The following is a 17049-nucleotide window of genomic DNA, read 5'->3' on the forward strand; positions in this document are numbered from 1 at the left end:
GGTACGACGCTTCCAACGAACATGTCTAGACTGCCGCAAGTGGCGCGCGCAGCCCAGCATACCAAGGATGGCTGACCTTCCTCCATGTCGCCTCCGAATCGGTGACAAGCCATTCCACTCAACGGGTATGGACTGCTTTGGCCCGCTGCACATAAAGAAAGGAAGAGGAACCGAGAAGCGGTGGGGTATTGTATTCAAATGCATGACCACCAGAGCGATACACATCGAGCTTCTCCCGACCATGAGCACAGACTCATTCCTTATGGCCTTCCGTAGATTCATATCACGGAAAGGAAGACCGTCTACCCTATTGTCCGATCATGGGACAAACTTTAAAGGCGGCGAAAGAGAGCTGAGAGAGAGCTTCCAAGCTATGGGCCCAGAACTTAAGACCCACCTCGCTCCAGCACAGGTTGATTTCCAATTCAACCCCCCAAACGCACCCCACTTCGGTGGCACTTGGGAACGAGAAGTGCGCTCCATAAAGACAGCCCTGTACGCAGTACTTGGGGCCCAGACTGTGGCGGAAGAAGTCCTAATGACAGTCCTCACGGAGATTGAGGGAGTACTTAACTCGAAGCCCCTCGGATATGTCTCCAGTGATGTGGCGGATATCGACCCAGTTACCCCCAACACACTCCTGATGGGGCGGCTAGATCCCACATTACCCCAGACAATGTACCGGCCTGAAGAAGCGAACGGCCGACGAATGTGGAGGTACAGCCAAGTATTAGCCGACAAGTTTTGGAACAGTTTCCTACTGCACTACCTACCGTCTCTACAGACCCGCCAGAAGTGGGTAAAGGAGAGAGACAATTTGACAGAAGGAACAGTCGTCATGATTATTGATCAATCACTGCCCAGAGCTATGTGGCCGGCCGGCCGCGTAAGCAAAGTGATCACCGGTGCCGACGGCAAGGTCCGAGCAGCTGAAGTGCTCGTCCAGGGTCGCACTTACACCCGTCCCGTGGCAAGGCTCATAGAACTGCCTCGACTCCCAGACACAATCGATGATGACCATGACCCTACAACCCTATGACTTTGTGAAGTTGACTGACCCCTACAGCAAACCCTTATGTGTAAATAGACAACGCGATTAATCTGTCTCCGTTTAACTGATTAGGTCTGGGACCTATTCAGGGGGTGGCTGTTGTGAAGGGCCAGATTAAACCGAATATATATATTTATTTATATATATATATTTAATTGTATTTGTATATTCTCTAATATTCCCTGATATCCCTTGTATATTCCTTGTACAATATGCATTGAATATCCATTCTAGCCTACTGAACATCCCATAATAGTCTCCATTCTACTATTGGTCGAGACCTTGGTGCCAGGCTGCCATACCCCTCAGACCCAGTTCAAACGTACCGCTCGACATGTACGAACAAGTCCTAGTTCCGCGTAGGAATTTGGCTACCGCACCACTAATGGGACTATTTGTTCATAGTGCGTATATATACTGCGCTACTAAAGTAGGACTTTCTTTTCAGTCCAGTTTCTTACCCTCCAATAGAGTCACAGACGTAAAGCCTCCCCGCGATGCCACGTGTGGGAGTAAGGCCAAGTTCGCCTACCATCGGTATTGAGACATCGTGTATATTAATATTTGAATAGTCATATTTGGCACTATATCGTCGAGTTGGACGTAGTCTATTAAGCTAATAATAGTCTGTTAATATATAGTGCTTCGTGCGGTGAGAATACTACCGTAGTCAGTACCCCATCGTTTCGGGCAGAGAACTGGCTGCTTACCCAGGGTGGTTGACCCTATGTGAAGCTGCACCCGAGGAGCCCCAGAGCCGACGAGCGAGTGGACCTGTATACCGGATTATTCTACCGACGACAGCCCGCCTTCCCAGGCACGGATTATGCTTTGGATACTTTGATTATTCTATGGATAAAGACCCCCGACACTACCGTGTGTTGGAACCCCCCCCCTGGAGAGGTCGCAAGGTGAGGAGACGCTCTGCAAGACGAGGTCTCTCCACATCTCTCCCCCGTGGACCGGAGAGAGCCGGCCCACAAAGAGTCCACCTGCTTTCATCTGTGGTCCAAGGATCGCCGGCGCATTGAACGGCACTACAGTGGGTTCTCCTGGGATACCCTTGGCCGGACGAGGCAGCTGGATTCTACCCCCCCCCCCTCCTACTCCTGTCGGCTTACAAGCGACCGGATTAACCCCCTCTAGTGTATCCAGCCTATAATCATTAAAGTATCATTGCTGTTATTCCTTAACTATTCCAGGTCGTATATTTACCACCTGCGCCTTCAGAGATTGGACATTATCTATTGATATACCGACGAATACTCCTTGCCATAAAAGTGCATACTATTTCAATTCATAAATGTAATTAAGTGATTAAGTGTTTAGTCTACACACCATCGCTGTGTAGGCAATAAAGACCTTGTTTCTAATTCGTACATTTGTGTTGGATCCGTTTCATCTACGTGAGAGTGTTCATGATAATATATTTATGCCGTGTACTGGGTGGCCGAATATTAAGTACAAAGGTAGTGGTAGTAAGTATCATATCTAGTAATACAGTCAGGGAATTGTACCCCTCAGTTACAATAATAATAAATAATAATAATAATAATAATAATAATAATAATAATAATAATAATAATAATAATAATAATAATAATAATAATAATAATAATAATAATAATAATAATAATAATAATAATAATAATAATAATAAAAAATTCAATTTGTACCGCACTTTATATTTGTGAAAATCTCAAAGTGCTACAGGAGATAAAGATAAAAAGTTAAATGAATAAAACAATTAAAATGAATAAAACAACCAATGAAATGGAAGAACATAAAAAATAAATAATAATAATAAAATGAATAGAAGTAAAAAGAAGAAAAAAAAGAAAAAAGTTAAATAATAGTTCAGGCAAAAGCCTTGTTAAAAAGAAATGTTTTTAGGCCCCTTTTAAAAACCTCAACGGATTAACTAGCTAACCCAATATAAGGTTCCTATCCAGATTCATCTGACCAACACACAAACTATAGCTATGCCAACTTGAAATAGTTGTATTTTACAATAGTCTCTGTATACATTTAGTGGCGTATTCTTTAACCCTTTCACTGCCACACAACAGCCGGTTAGGGTTAACCCTTTCACTGTGACAATTCTCGAAGTCAACTCCCTGTGTGTTTAATAACTTTCTGTCTAAAGTGCATCATGTCTACGGCTTGGGGGGGAAACGTGCACTTTTAGAATCACCCGAAAGGCTTTCGAAATAGTGAAACGCCATGTTATGACCTCACTATTTCAAAACAAATTATATGAAAAGGTTATTAACATTAAATGAACAAGAATAATGTGATAATGTAATAAAAACGGCGCTCAACGCGTTACATTTGATAAAAGTAGAACTCCGTTTGTTGTGGGTTGGTAGACGGGGAAAGCATATAATTTTCTGACCGCTTCGGGAACGCTTTAGAATAGTTTTATCTTAGGAAACACTTTGATCAATTAGAACCACGGTTATAGGACGCTTTAGGATCGCTTTGATCACCTCTCCCATGTAACCTACATTTTCTAAATAAATCGGATCACCACGTCGGTATCTGATAACGGAACTCAATGTGTGGAGAGACTATTCTTTGGATGGAGCGCGTATGGAATCACTCCCCGTCTACCAGGAAGCGGACACAGGCAGGTGCCGCTACACCCATAGATATCGTTAGGTTATGACTATAACCGAGTTCTGTTAGTATAGCGACGCTCGGCATCGCTCTCTGCACTATCTCGCATACGTGCACGCGCACTGAATAAAGACCACAATGTACCTTTAATCCCAATATTCGTCTGACCACACCCCTATCAGCTTACCCATATAAGCAGGGGTGGGGCCACCCACTCTCCTCCTTCCCAAGCTTTCGCCACAAGGCGAGGTCAAAGGCTGCAGCGGCGTCGGATGCCGAGCGTCGCTATACTAACAGAACTCGGTTATAGTCATAACCTAACGTTCTGTATCGTATCGCTCTCGCTCGGCATCGCTCTCTGCACAAGGGAGGCCGAGCGAGAGCCAACGGCCGACAAATACACCCCGCTGACAGCCCCCCACAAACCATCAGAACAGGGAGGGCCGAGCCCCCCCGACCCACCCTAATGGCGGGCACCCCCCCTATTAGGGGCTTCACGGGAGGGCGACGGACCCGACCGTGCGAAGAGGCACTCAAGCAACTCAACGCACAGGGTGAGCAGACCGTGGCTTGACCCCACGACTACACACACGCACAACCCGCATGCCACCCGGGAACGAACGGAGGAACAACCTCGTTACTGCCCCCAGAATCACGGGGTCAAGGGCAAACCCAACCCCGTGGCAAGGCCGTAGCAGCGGAGCACGAAGGAAGACCCAGACCCACCAAAAGGACTGGACTCCCTAGAATGGGGGCCCGGAGAAGTCCATGATGCCAGCATCAAGACCCCACCAGGTGGGCACGTAGTGCCCCGCCCCCCACATCGCCAGCGTATTCGGACAAAGGCCCCTCAGTTACTGCACCTGGTATTCCCAGGCGGAATCCCATCCAAGTACTAACCAGGCCAGAACCTGCTTAGCTTCCGAGATCGGACGAGATCGGGCGTGTTCAGGTTGGTATGGCCGTAAGCCGAGCGGGCCCTGTCCCCCCAATAGTACACCGCCTGGCACACTGACCCTGCAGAACAGGCAGTCAGCATGGCCGTAAGCACACAAAAAAGGTTAACCAACGGAAGCAGGCAGCGCACCGGGGAAAAACCAGGCAACAGGCTGTTAACCCTAGCCTGGAGACTGCGGACGAGACAGGCGCCAGAGGGGACAGCTGAACACAGCCGCCCCGGCGGAAGGAGCGTAAGCTGGCGGTGTTGCATGACCAAGCCTCCATTTAAAAAACCCCACCCAGAGGGGTCGAGGCAGAGAAGGCTGACACGATTGGCAGACGTCATGAACGTGCAGGGGCACCCTCAAACGGTGAACCCGGGAGTTGACACTGCTCCAACACACCAGGGAATCAACCACCTCGGTGTTACCCAATGCGGTGGTTGTTCCTATAACCCCTCAAGAAAAAACTCCAAAACACACCTGCGGGTATACACCGGCTATACCGCAGTACAAGTGTTTCAGTTTCCAAAAAGGGTTAACCCAGGCCTACGGGTCGCAAACATCACTTCGGACCGGGCCTGGCGGTACGGGAAGCACAGGGTCACCAGAGGAGGTCAAAAAACCACCCCCACAGGCCCCTCTTCGCCATGCGTGAGAGAGGAGCGAAAAATTATGGAGAACCAGCCCCTAAGCACACCGTACCTGGTATTCCCCGGCGGTCTCCCAACCAAGTACTAACCAGGACCAACCTGTGTAGCGGCCGAGATCCGACGAGATCGAGCGCGTACAGAATGGCATGGCTGTAAGCCATGACGACAGTGCTGAGTAAAAACATACCCAACCAGGGTCTCCATAGCGCTTAACCCTGTGACACCCAGACCGACCTGGCATTTTTCCCCCTGAAAAAAGCCCAAGTCCCTCAGGGTACCAGAACAGCAGATCTGCATCCCCGGCGGACAACGGGTTCAACTGATCTGGACCAGCGTGACCAGAACCAGTCCCGTGCCCTAACCACGCCGACATGCCTACTCCAGGAGAAGGGCAGATATGCGCGTTGATCTTAACATGAAAAGAAGGCGCCACCCAGACGTTCGGACGAACCGCGCCTGGTGGCCCACCCCAAGGGCGTGAGACCCCACCACATATGTTCAGATCCATCCCGTCATCATCCCCCAGACATTAACGAGAATCCGTCGACAACCCACCCAGGTCATGGGATGTGGTTGTCGGAAGAGGAAAAACCCCCATCTCAGTTGCTTTATAAAAACGCTGTTTCAACCACAAGCAACCAAGGCGTGCCAGTCAATCGCCTGTTTACAGCGAGCTAGCACTATACGTGCGTCGGGACACACCCCCATCAATGAACAGGCTAATTAGACCCGTCATTGAATCCCCAAGGCGCCCAGGGGAACGACAAGAGGGGTGTGACACTCCCCAACTCCAACACTTCTGGAATAGAAAGAAGGAAGCATCAACAGTATGTATCCCAGTCTACACAGCCGGGGTAAAAAATGTTCACATTTTTACATCCCACCACCCTCCCATAGGAAAGAGACGGGGATCCCCAGAGAGACTTCCCACGCGAGCTGTACAGATTGAAAAGAATATATTGCACCTTGAGCCATGTAAAAAACTGGTTTTAGGGCCTCCGGGGAAGAGGCACTGAACCCATACACACTCAATAAACGAATTGAATCGAATATACATACAATAGAAAAGGACCCTTCTAGAGGGTCCACTCACTTTGACAATCTGAGGAGGAAGGCTCTGTACTCTGATGGAGGCTTCCTCACATGGAAGAAGGAGTCCGAACTCACAGAAGGCCTGAATAGGCGCTTGGTGAGGAGGAGCCCTGACCACCCCCCCTGAAAACAGATCCATCACATGGACCTGAACAGCACACGGAAGTCCTACCAACAGAGACGCGCACGGTGATGTACTCTATGGCGGGGGAATTCCTGCGGTGCACACGCCCAATATACCAGGCCGTGGGACCAGGAACTCCCCCCCCCCCCCTCCCCCCCCCCCCCCGTAACGTGCCGAACCGCCACGTGACGGGAACCTTGAAGGACAGGGGGTGTACCCCTGACCAACAGAACAATGGGGAGAGGAAAGGTTACCAGTACACCCCTTTACGACCCCACACCCATGATACGATGTAACGACAAAAAGAGAATATGACACAGTCATAGTCAGCTCTATGAAGCGTTTCACAGCTCCACACAGCGCATGAGCTAACCTGCTATCTGATTTTTACTAAGGAAAAACACAGAATAGAGAGGGCTCTAAGAACCCCGGTCCAACATACACATGTGCTTCCGTGGCCAGTACAACCCAGTTGTAGGTCACATGACACACACAACCCATCATCACCTACAAAAAATGGCAAAAACACTCAACAGAGGAACGCCGTTTTTTTCACAATGAGAGAATACATCATTCTTGATTAGTATCGACCACAGGCCTTGCTAAGCACACATGACAGCAACCAAACCAATTTCCCTTTAGGAAATAAGTTTCTCCAGCAGATTTAGCACAACCTCAGCAATCAAGCTAAGAGTTACATCGTATCCCTACCACACAAAAGACACAATTAATGCACAACATGTCTGATAGGAGGATGAAAAAGTCCCCAGGGAACCGGGGGGGAAACACAATCCTCCTATTTTACCCTCAATACGGCCAGTTAAAACAGGAAAACCTGTTAATGTGTGAACACACTGTTCATTGTCATTACAGTCTGAGAAAGAACATTCTTTTACTCACTTGTCACCAAGCATAGCTTCATAGGTTAGTTACCTTAGTTGTGAGTACACGGCCGTGTTTCTCACACAACAACCAGATCATTACATCCCGTTTGCACGGAGAAGCTAACTGCCAGTGACAAAAACAGCTCACACATAACCCGCAACGTATCCTAAATGCATTGCAGCAACACACGTTTTGGGAAAAAACACCGTTATTCACAATACATTTAGCAAAGTAAAACCAGAAGACGTGTTATGAGGTCTGGTCAACCCCGTTCCTACCCGGAACGCAGATCAGCGAAGTGCAGTCACAGACACCGTAGGAAACACAGCCGCTCCTGTGTTGTCCGAACTGGGCAGCGTCACCGCCCCAACCCGCACTACAGTCCCCTGTTGATGCAACCTTGCCGTCCTGGCTCAGGGCAGGGTCGACGAAACATCCCCTGTCAAGGATGACGTCGTGGTCAAGAGTGTAAAACATGTTAAAATCAAAGCACGTTCAACAGAATAGCCTCAAGCTAACGGCCGCTCCAACCGTTCGGGTGCTACTGCTTCTGCTCGCGAGACGCCGATCTAACGACGCACGCGATCAGAAGCGAGCTCACGGCGGCGCGCGAGAAGCTAAGCTACCCCGCGCCAGCATGGCCCATAGCAGCAAGCCAACGTTACCTAGCGACCACGACATGCTAGCCCCGCAGCTAACAGCTGACTGGCTAATAGTAGGCCCTAAGCAGGCCACGCAGCGATCCAGCAGGCTAACGCAGCAGTTAACAGCTGACTGGCTAACCGTAAGCTATGAACATGTAAACAATGACATAACACTCACCCAGACAGGCCGCCGTTCTGAACCTCTCCTCACTTTTTAAGAGAAAAGAGAAAACAAGATGTCAACACCGCTTCACAACGGTGACTTTACCACATCCGACGGAATCAGCACAGTACCAACTGGCCTGTGTAGCTGACTTTGAACATGAATCTGCCGCTATCGCACATTACATGCACATATCCCCTCGTGAAGGAATACTCTCATTTGGATATGAAAGATGGGGCCTTAACACGGTGACAGAGAGAATCCACTCGTCCAGAACACACAGGGATCACCAGTGTCAATGGTCGCGGCCCACTAGTTAAAACTATAATGGTCTTCAGACCAAGGCCTTCTGTCGCCTAGGTGGCTAAACAAAGGACCCTAGCCTGGGGCCGGTTTCCATAAACTTTGTCAAGTAGCCCCCATAGCACTAACAGACAAGTGGAGCCCGCCAGCAAACACTACTCACCCAACCTGGAACGCACCGCTTCTCACAACAGCGGCATGTCCGACAGTTCAGCTGTGGCCTGACAGGTTTCACCCCAACAAACACAGCAAGGAACTGCAGTTGAGAAGCATGCAGCGGCGTGCTCCCAATACGAAAACCGGTGGAGGGTTTTTAGAATGATCATCATCTTCCAGACACTCCAGTACGAAGACAATATCGCCGTATTTTCTCGAAAATAGTGAGAGAGAAAATAAAGATATGATGTCAACGTATCCTTGTTTCCCAAAGCTGCTCCTAAACCTTTCTTCCATCATGGTGTCAAGTGTGGGGATCTACCGAGGCACTTCTTCCTTGTGGTGAAAGCGAGAAGGAGGAGAGTGGGTGGCCCCACCCCTGCTTATATGGGTAAGCTGATAGGGGTGTGGTCAGACGAATATTGGGATTAAAGGTACATTGTGGTCTTTATTCAGTGCGCGTGCACGTATGCGAGATAGTGCAGAGAGCGATGCCGAGCGAGAGCGATACGATACAGAACTGGCTACACCCCCCAACACCAAGATGGCGGCGGTCTCGTGACGTCAGAGTGTCTTCGAGAATACAGAAGGTCACCCTTTACTATCACACAACCCGCGGACGCGGAGCTGCGTCACTACATTTCGTAGCCGCATTTCTGCAGACCCCTCTCTGATTGGTTGAGCCCATTTCTGCAGACCCCTCTCTGATTGGCCGAGCGCGCGCATGCGCATGAGCCGCGACAAGCTCCTCTAGCCAGGAGTCAAAACTCCGTTAAGCTCCAGAGAGAGAGGCTGAAAACCCACAGTTCTTGCCCGACGGATGGGAGCCGAATCCCGGATCCGAGTTTTCTGATGAATAGCCCCAAAACATGGAGGTCGCGAACACAATTTATACGCATGGAAGTATTGATTACGCCATAACGAATCATTAAAAAAATATACCGTTAACTGAAATATGTTGTGTGTGCCTTTACACATATGTTGGATAGGCTTATGTAATTGGTTTGTCATTAAAAACCAATAATAATCGCTCGCCGCCGGCGCCGCTGGCTTCGCTGACCAGAGCTCTCTCAGATTCAAAGTTTTAATTGCAGCCTGGAACGTACATGTTTCGGAACCAATGTGTAACTACTTACAATATAACATTTATATTAATTAACCCAGTTAATGCCTTAAGAGAAAGAGTCTGGTGGTCAATTGCTACGGAAATGTTGTGTCTTACTAATAATAACTAATTCCTTGGTCAATAGAAGTCTCTGTGATACTTTCTGAATATGATTTGGGAACATCAAATGGGCAGGCCGCGAAATAACATAACGTTACAATCAGGGGCGTTTTTAGGGTTAGAAAACATCGGGGGCTTCAGCCCGGGGGGGTGGAGGGGGGGCTACCCCCCCCCCCTTTTTTTCTTCTTTTTTTAAACACAGAAATACGCAATTTTAGAGTAATTAGAGATGAATACTGAATAACTAGAATCATTCGAGGTTCTCAAAGTGAGGTCCAGGTCCATGAGAGGGATCTGGGCAGTCCCCATAGAAAATTCAAAGTTAACAGGACCAAATCATCAGTTTCTTATTTATTTATTTAACCTTTATTTAGCCAGATAAAACATTGATCTGGTCCAAGAAGCCCCAACAGGAGTACAAATATACATATATACACATATATATACATATAATATATATACATATACTGTACATACATACACACATATACACCAATAACAAAATAAAAACACAGTTAAGAATCATACACATAAGCAAATAAACAAACAAACAAACATATGCACAGCCTATGTACAAAAGAAATAAACAGTTCATCTCTAGTCTTTACAGTTTTCTTCAATTGCATAAACACTCAAATCAAAAGTATTACACAATTATCAAAACCTTACACTCAAGGAGCAAAATATAGGCCCAGATTTGCACCCCTACAATGTCAGCCTCACACTTTTTGCAAAACAATACACACAGTGATTTGCAAAACACTAAACACACTTGCATTACATTAGACACAGAATGTCAAATTACCACACATATGAGCCAATTGGTTAAACACAGCCATCAGATGCACAAACACACCATTGCTTAATTGTAGATACACCAATCAGGTTTAAGCACTATAAAAATGCAGCAGGTGAGTTCACCTGTCTTCAACCAAATTGGAAGGAGAGTGAAGTACTATACACAGAGAACGTGAAAATATATACATTCACCAAACACTACACAATACAACCAATGATGCAGACTGATGAAAATATACATTTTCTCCCATTTTCCCAAATCAGTCAAAATGGGGAATCACAACAAAAAATTATCTTGCCAGATCCAGCTAGGCAAAGAGATAATGTCTAGTATTTTCTGTTTAAATTTAAATTTTTGTTTTTGTTTTACTGTAATTTTAACCTGTACTGGATACAGTATTTTATGTTTGTCTGATATTTGCTGAGCTTACAGTGTTATGCACATAGTAGCATGAAAACTGGGACATGTATTGTTGTGATTCTCCATGTTGAAATGTTGACTGATTTGGTTATATGGAGAGAACATTTATATTTTCATCAGTCTGCATCATTGATTTGGGTATATGGAGAGAAAATGTTATTTTTTTCATCAGTCTGCATCATTGATTTGGGTATATGTAGATAAATAAATTAAATTTTCATCAGTCTACAGCATTGGTCTTGTGTAGTGTTTGGTGAATGTATTGTATATTTGCACATTCTCTGCGTACTTCACTTACAGTACTCTAATCACTGAGAAGTAGAATTGCTAAATGTGTTTTAGGTTAAGCACAGTGGTGGTGGTTGTGCTTAATTGTGTGTTTTGAAACACCGGGCCCCGTTTTCAAAATCATGCTTAGGCAATCGAAAAAAACTATTGTGTGTTTCATTATATACATATGTTTCAGTCTTCTCATAAAAAAAAGATTTGATTTTTGGGTCTTTTCCTGCCTTTGGTCCGCTTTGCATTCACATCTCAAATGAACCGCAGCAGGGTTCACTTGCAAGAGTGAATGAGCTTTCACACCACCCCAAACCAACCGGACTATCCGAGGAAATGAACCAGGGTTCGATTAAAGCTTATTATAGGACACTGGACATGGGTATGGATGGCTCCAGGTGCTGCTGCGTTAAAGTGCACATCTTCAATATCTGTACTATTTAAAAGCACAGTGCAGGACACACTCAAAGGTTATCGCACCTCAGAGATGGCAGTGGACATGTATGACAGGACAAAGGCCATATGTAATGGCCTTTGGATTGAGGAACATACTACCAGCCAAAGGAGGAAGCAGAAAAGGATGGACGAGTATGTAGTTGAGTCATCTTGTGGCACAAGCTCAGACCTCAGCTCAGGAGATCAGCTGAGACAGAGACTGTTCTATCCAGTCGTCGACAGAATGCTGCAAGAGCTTGAGAGCAGGTTCTCATGAGTTGGATAACAACTTATGAGAGGCATACAGGCATGTTATCCAGCCTCAGACCAGTTTCTCTCAGTGGAATTGCTGCAACCCCTCGCCACACATTGCAATATCCAACTATTGCCAGAGGAGATCACAGTTGCAAAGTGTTTCCTGGTCAGGACAGGCAGAGATACAGTCCCTACTATCCAAAGTGTCTTTTCCCTCCTGGATGATGATAATAATAATAATAATAATAATAATAATAATAATAATAATAATAATAATAATAATAATAATAATAATAATAATAATAATAATAATAATAATAATAATAATAATAATGCATTTGATTTATAAGGCGCCTTTCAGGACACTAAAAAAAATTCCACAAATCGGTGAATGAAAAAATTATAGGATCAAATGAAAACTACTTACTAAAAATGGATGTTTAAAAGTACTAAAAACCAACAAAAAATACCAAACACTAACAAACATTCAGCACAGACAATGGGGATGCTGACATAAAAAAAATAAAAATAAAAAATTTTAACAATTATTATTATTATTATTATTATTTTTTAGATCCGGGGCTAGGAGAAAAACATCCGGGGCTAAAGCCCCGGAAGCCCAGGGCTAACAACGCCACTGGTTACAATGTACAGTTTCTGACAGCTGGCTGTGTTGTGAAATGTGCATAACGTTATGAATAAACCGCGAAGTCACATGAAATAACAACCCCCTCCAATGTACAGTAAATTACCAAGTATGGTCTTGTCAATATTCCAATGTACAGTTGTTTGTACAGTTGTACAGTGTCCCCCACCCACCCCTCATACCCAACCTCCCCCCCACTCCTACCCAACCCCCCCCCCCACCCACCCAACCACCTCCAATGTACAGTCCCCCCCCCCCCTACCCAATCCAATGTACAGTTTCTACGTCAAATGTATATACTTTTTTTTCTGGACTCTTTTGGTATCACAAACAGTACTGTATTTGCAAATCTGGTATGTCATAAATGTATAGATGTAGCAGTACTGTCTATCTGTATGTCATGTATGTCATATATGTTACGATGAATTGAAAATGGGGGACCCTGATGTGATTGATTGATTGATTGATTGAAAACTTTATTAACAGATTGCAGAATGGGTACAATACAGTACAGCTCAATACACACAATTGTTAAGGGGATGCAGACCAGAGAAAGACTTTCGTCTTGTTTACATCAGGGTCCCCCATTTTCAATTCATCTGGACATATATGACATACATGACATACAGATAGTCAGTACTGCTACATCTATACATTTATGACATACCAGATTTGCAAATACAGTACTGTTTGTGATACAGAAGGAGTCAGGAAAAGGGAGTATATACATTTGACGTAGAAACTGTACATTGGAGGAGGTTGGGTGGGGGGGGGGGGGTTGGGTACACTGGGATATTGACAACCATACTGGGTAATCTACATTGGAGGTGGTTGGGGGGGGGGGGGGGGGGGGGGCACACTGTATATACAAGCAAAACTGTACATTGAGGGGGGGGGGGGGGGGGGGGAGACACTGTACAAACAAACAAAATTGTACATTGGACTATTGACAAAACCATACTAGGTAAATGACTGTACATTGGAGGGGGTTGGGTTAGGATATTTACAGGGGCCAGTGTTGAATTGCAGTCTCCCGTAGGTGTCCCTTGAGAGAGGTTTTGAAAGTGGGTAGTGATCCACATTCCTTTACAGCTTTGGGTAGGGCGTTCCACATTGATGTGGCATAATTGCGAAACGTGTTTAGTCCCTTATTTGAGCCGAATCTGGGTTTAACATGATTTGTGGAGCTCCCTCTGGTGTTGTAAACAAGACGAAAGTCTTTCTCTGGTCTGCATCCCCTTAACAATTGTATGTATTGAGCTGTACTGTACTGTACCCATTCTGCAATCCGTTAATAAAGTTTTCAATCAATCAAACGCGATTGATTACATCCGCCTTTTACTGCGTGACGAGCTAAACCAATCAGAGAGGGGCTTCGCTCAACCAATCAGAGAGGGGTCTGCAGAAATGGAGTTCAACCAATCAGAGAGGGGTCTGCAGAAATGCGGCTACGAAATGTAGAGACGCCGCGGGCGGCCTATTGCTTATTAACAGCGAAGGAGTGCGCCGAATGCTTCCGCGTTTTCCCTGATTGGCTGCGACACGCCCCGCGGCAGGCGCGGCAACCGCAGAGCGGAGCGGCAGAGCTTGCGGCATTATTTAGCCGTAAACCGCCATGATTCTCATTCGAAGCTTAGCTCACCTGGCAGCGCGGCGGTCCTGCGGTCCGTTGGTTTCAAGTTCGAATCCCATCAATTTTCTGTGTATTCTTTCGCCGGTTAAGGTTAGGCATGGTTAAGGTTAATGTTAAGGTTAGGCATTGTTTCGGAGTTGGTTAAGGTTAGAAAGGTTAAAGTGGAGATGAAGCATAGCGATAAATACATATTCATAGCATCACATTAGTATTTAGATAAGCCACAGAAAAAATCACGTTATAAAAATAAGCAGTTTCTAAGAAAAAACGATTTGTTATGTGCATTTTTGAAGCATTTATCATTATGGGCGCGGCCATTTTGTTGCTGACGTCATGGGGCGTATACACTGCTGGTTAGCTGCCTATAGTGAATGGGTCAGTCAGTAAATAAAATGTTGCCTACAAAACAACAGGACCGCGGTGGTTCTGTTTGTATTGCTCCTGGCTGTTCAAACTAATTTTACCATGTGAGAGGAAAGTTGGTTAATTTCCACAAACTACCAGTGAAAAAAACAGTGTTGTTGGCACGTTGGCTCAGGCTGGCTGCACTCAGGCGGCGCGACCAGCCTGTTGAACAGGGAAGGAGGATCTGCAGCGAACACTTCATTGCCTCGGATTATGTTGTTGGGGTGGGATGTTTGTCCAGAAGACGGACGCGGTACACCGACAAGCTGTGTAGCCAGCTACCGTTAGCTTGCTGAGGCTATTAGCACACCGACAAGCTGTGTAGCCAGCAGGCTGAATGCTCCGCGACGCTGGTTGAAGTGGATCTAGGTAGCCAGCAGGCTGAATGCTCCGCGACGCTGAACTGCCTGGGCCGGTCTGTCTGTCGAAGACTGAGGGAACCGCGTCCGGCTTCAGCTGATTAGTGGTCTTCTGGACAAACATCCCACCCCAACAACATAATCCGAGGCAATGAAGTGTTCGCTGCAGATCCTCCTTCCCTGTCCAACAGGCTGGTCGCGCCGCCTGAGTGCAGCCAGCCTGAGCCAACGTGCCAACAACACTGTTTTTTTCACTGGTAGTTTGTGGAAATTAACCAACTTTCCTCTCTTTCACATGGTAAAATTAGTTTGAACAGCCAGGAGCAATACAAACAGAACCACCGCGGTCCCGTTGTTTTGTAGGCAACATTTTATTTACTGACTGACCCATTCACTATAGGCAGCTAACCAGCAGTGTATACACCAAACCAGCCCCATGACGTCAGCCATGACGTCAGCAACAAAATGGCGGCGCCCATGTTGAAAACAGGGATATTATATTTGATTTTTCAGACAAATAAGATAGATTTCACATTTGATTATAGAACCCTGTCTTACACAAGGTACACAACAAACAAACTAGGATCACATTGTTCACTGCTTCATCTCCCCTTTAAGTTTAGGCGCTGTTAAGGAGCTGGTTAAGGTTAGAGTTTGTCTTAGAGAATGGCAATATTCTTTCTATGGTTAAGGTTAAGGTTAGGCATGGTTAAGGTTAGGCATTGTTTCGGAGTTGGTTAAGGTTAGAAAGGTTAAGTTTAGGCGCTGTTAAGGAGCTGGTTAAGGTTAGCGTTTGTCTTAGAGAATGGCAATAGACAGCCTATTTCCGCACTGCCGCTCTCTCGCGCTGCCGCGGTCACATGGTCACATTGTCACATTCTTGCACTCCTCCGCTGTTAAAAAGCAACACGCCCGCGGGCGTAGCTAATGGTGTAGCATCGCCGTACGGAAGTGCGCGCTGATTAGCGGAAAGTACGGAAGTGCGCGCTGATTGGCGGAAAGTACGGAAGTGCGCGCTGATTGGCGGAACGTACAGAAGTTTCTCCCCTTCTATACCCGGACTGTTTAAACGGGGACACCAGCCGTGTTGACTTCAGCTGACGGTGAGAAACTAAACACAGGCATCATCTGAAACATCATGTTCTGAGACGTGTTTTAAACACATTTCAGGATCACACGAGCAGAAGCAGACATGAGTACTGATGGAACCGAATCGGACAAACAGTTAGAAGAAACCAGAACTCGCCTTTGCGACGAGTTTGCCACAATAACCGTGACTGACCGCGCGGTGGCGCAGTGCTGCCTGGCAGAGAGCGACTGGGACCTGGAGGTACCTGGAGACAGTAACATCTTGTTGCTAAGAGACTGTTTATTTAGGTTATTATTAGTGCTGTCAATAGATTACAAAAAATTAACTAATTAATCTCACTATTTTCTGTAATTAATGTAGATTAAAAATAGCATTTTTCTACATAAAACCAAAGCTTGTAACAGATATTTACTTGAGTAAAATCATGGAATTAATGTAAAATCAACACAAAGAAAGTATATTTAGATTCAAAGACTATTTTAATAGCTTTCTTTGAATACAGTTTCTTTCTGTGAAATACAAATGTTCAACAAAACCATCAACATTGACTCAGCTAGACCTCTTTCTTATATCCGCGGCGCTAAGATTGAAGCTTTTTCACTCCATAGATTAATTTATTTTAATGCTTATTTTAATCTCCAGAGTTAAAGCATTAATTTTGACAGCCCTAGTTGTTATATATTTCAATCAGTCTCTCACCGTAGCTTGAGAGCCTACCTTTTGTACTAGTCATTTGAAAAGATTGCTGTGATTTAGCTAATCACAGTTTTGCTAAAGTTGCTAACTGTACCACTAACACCAATGTGTCTCCTAGAGAGCCTTGGTCTCGTTCTTCGAGGCGGACATGGAGAAGGTGTTTGAGGTGGAGGATTCTC

Source organism: Notolepis coatsorum (assembly GCF_963971535.1).
Source record: "Notolepis coatsorum genome assembly, chromosome: 4".
NCBI lineage: Eukaryota > Metazoa > Chordata > Actinopteri > Aulopiformes > Paralepididae > Notolepis > Notolepis coatsorum.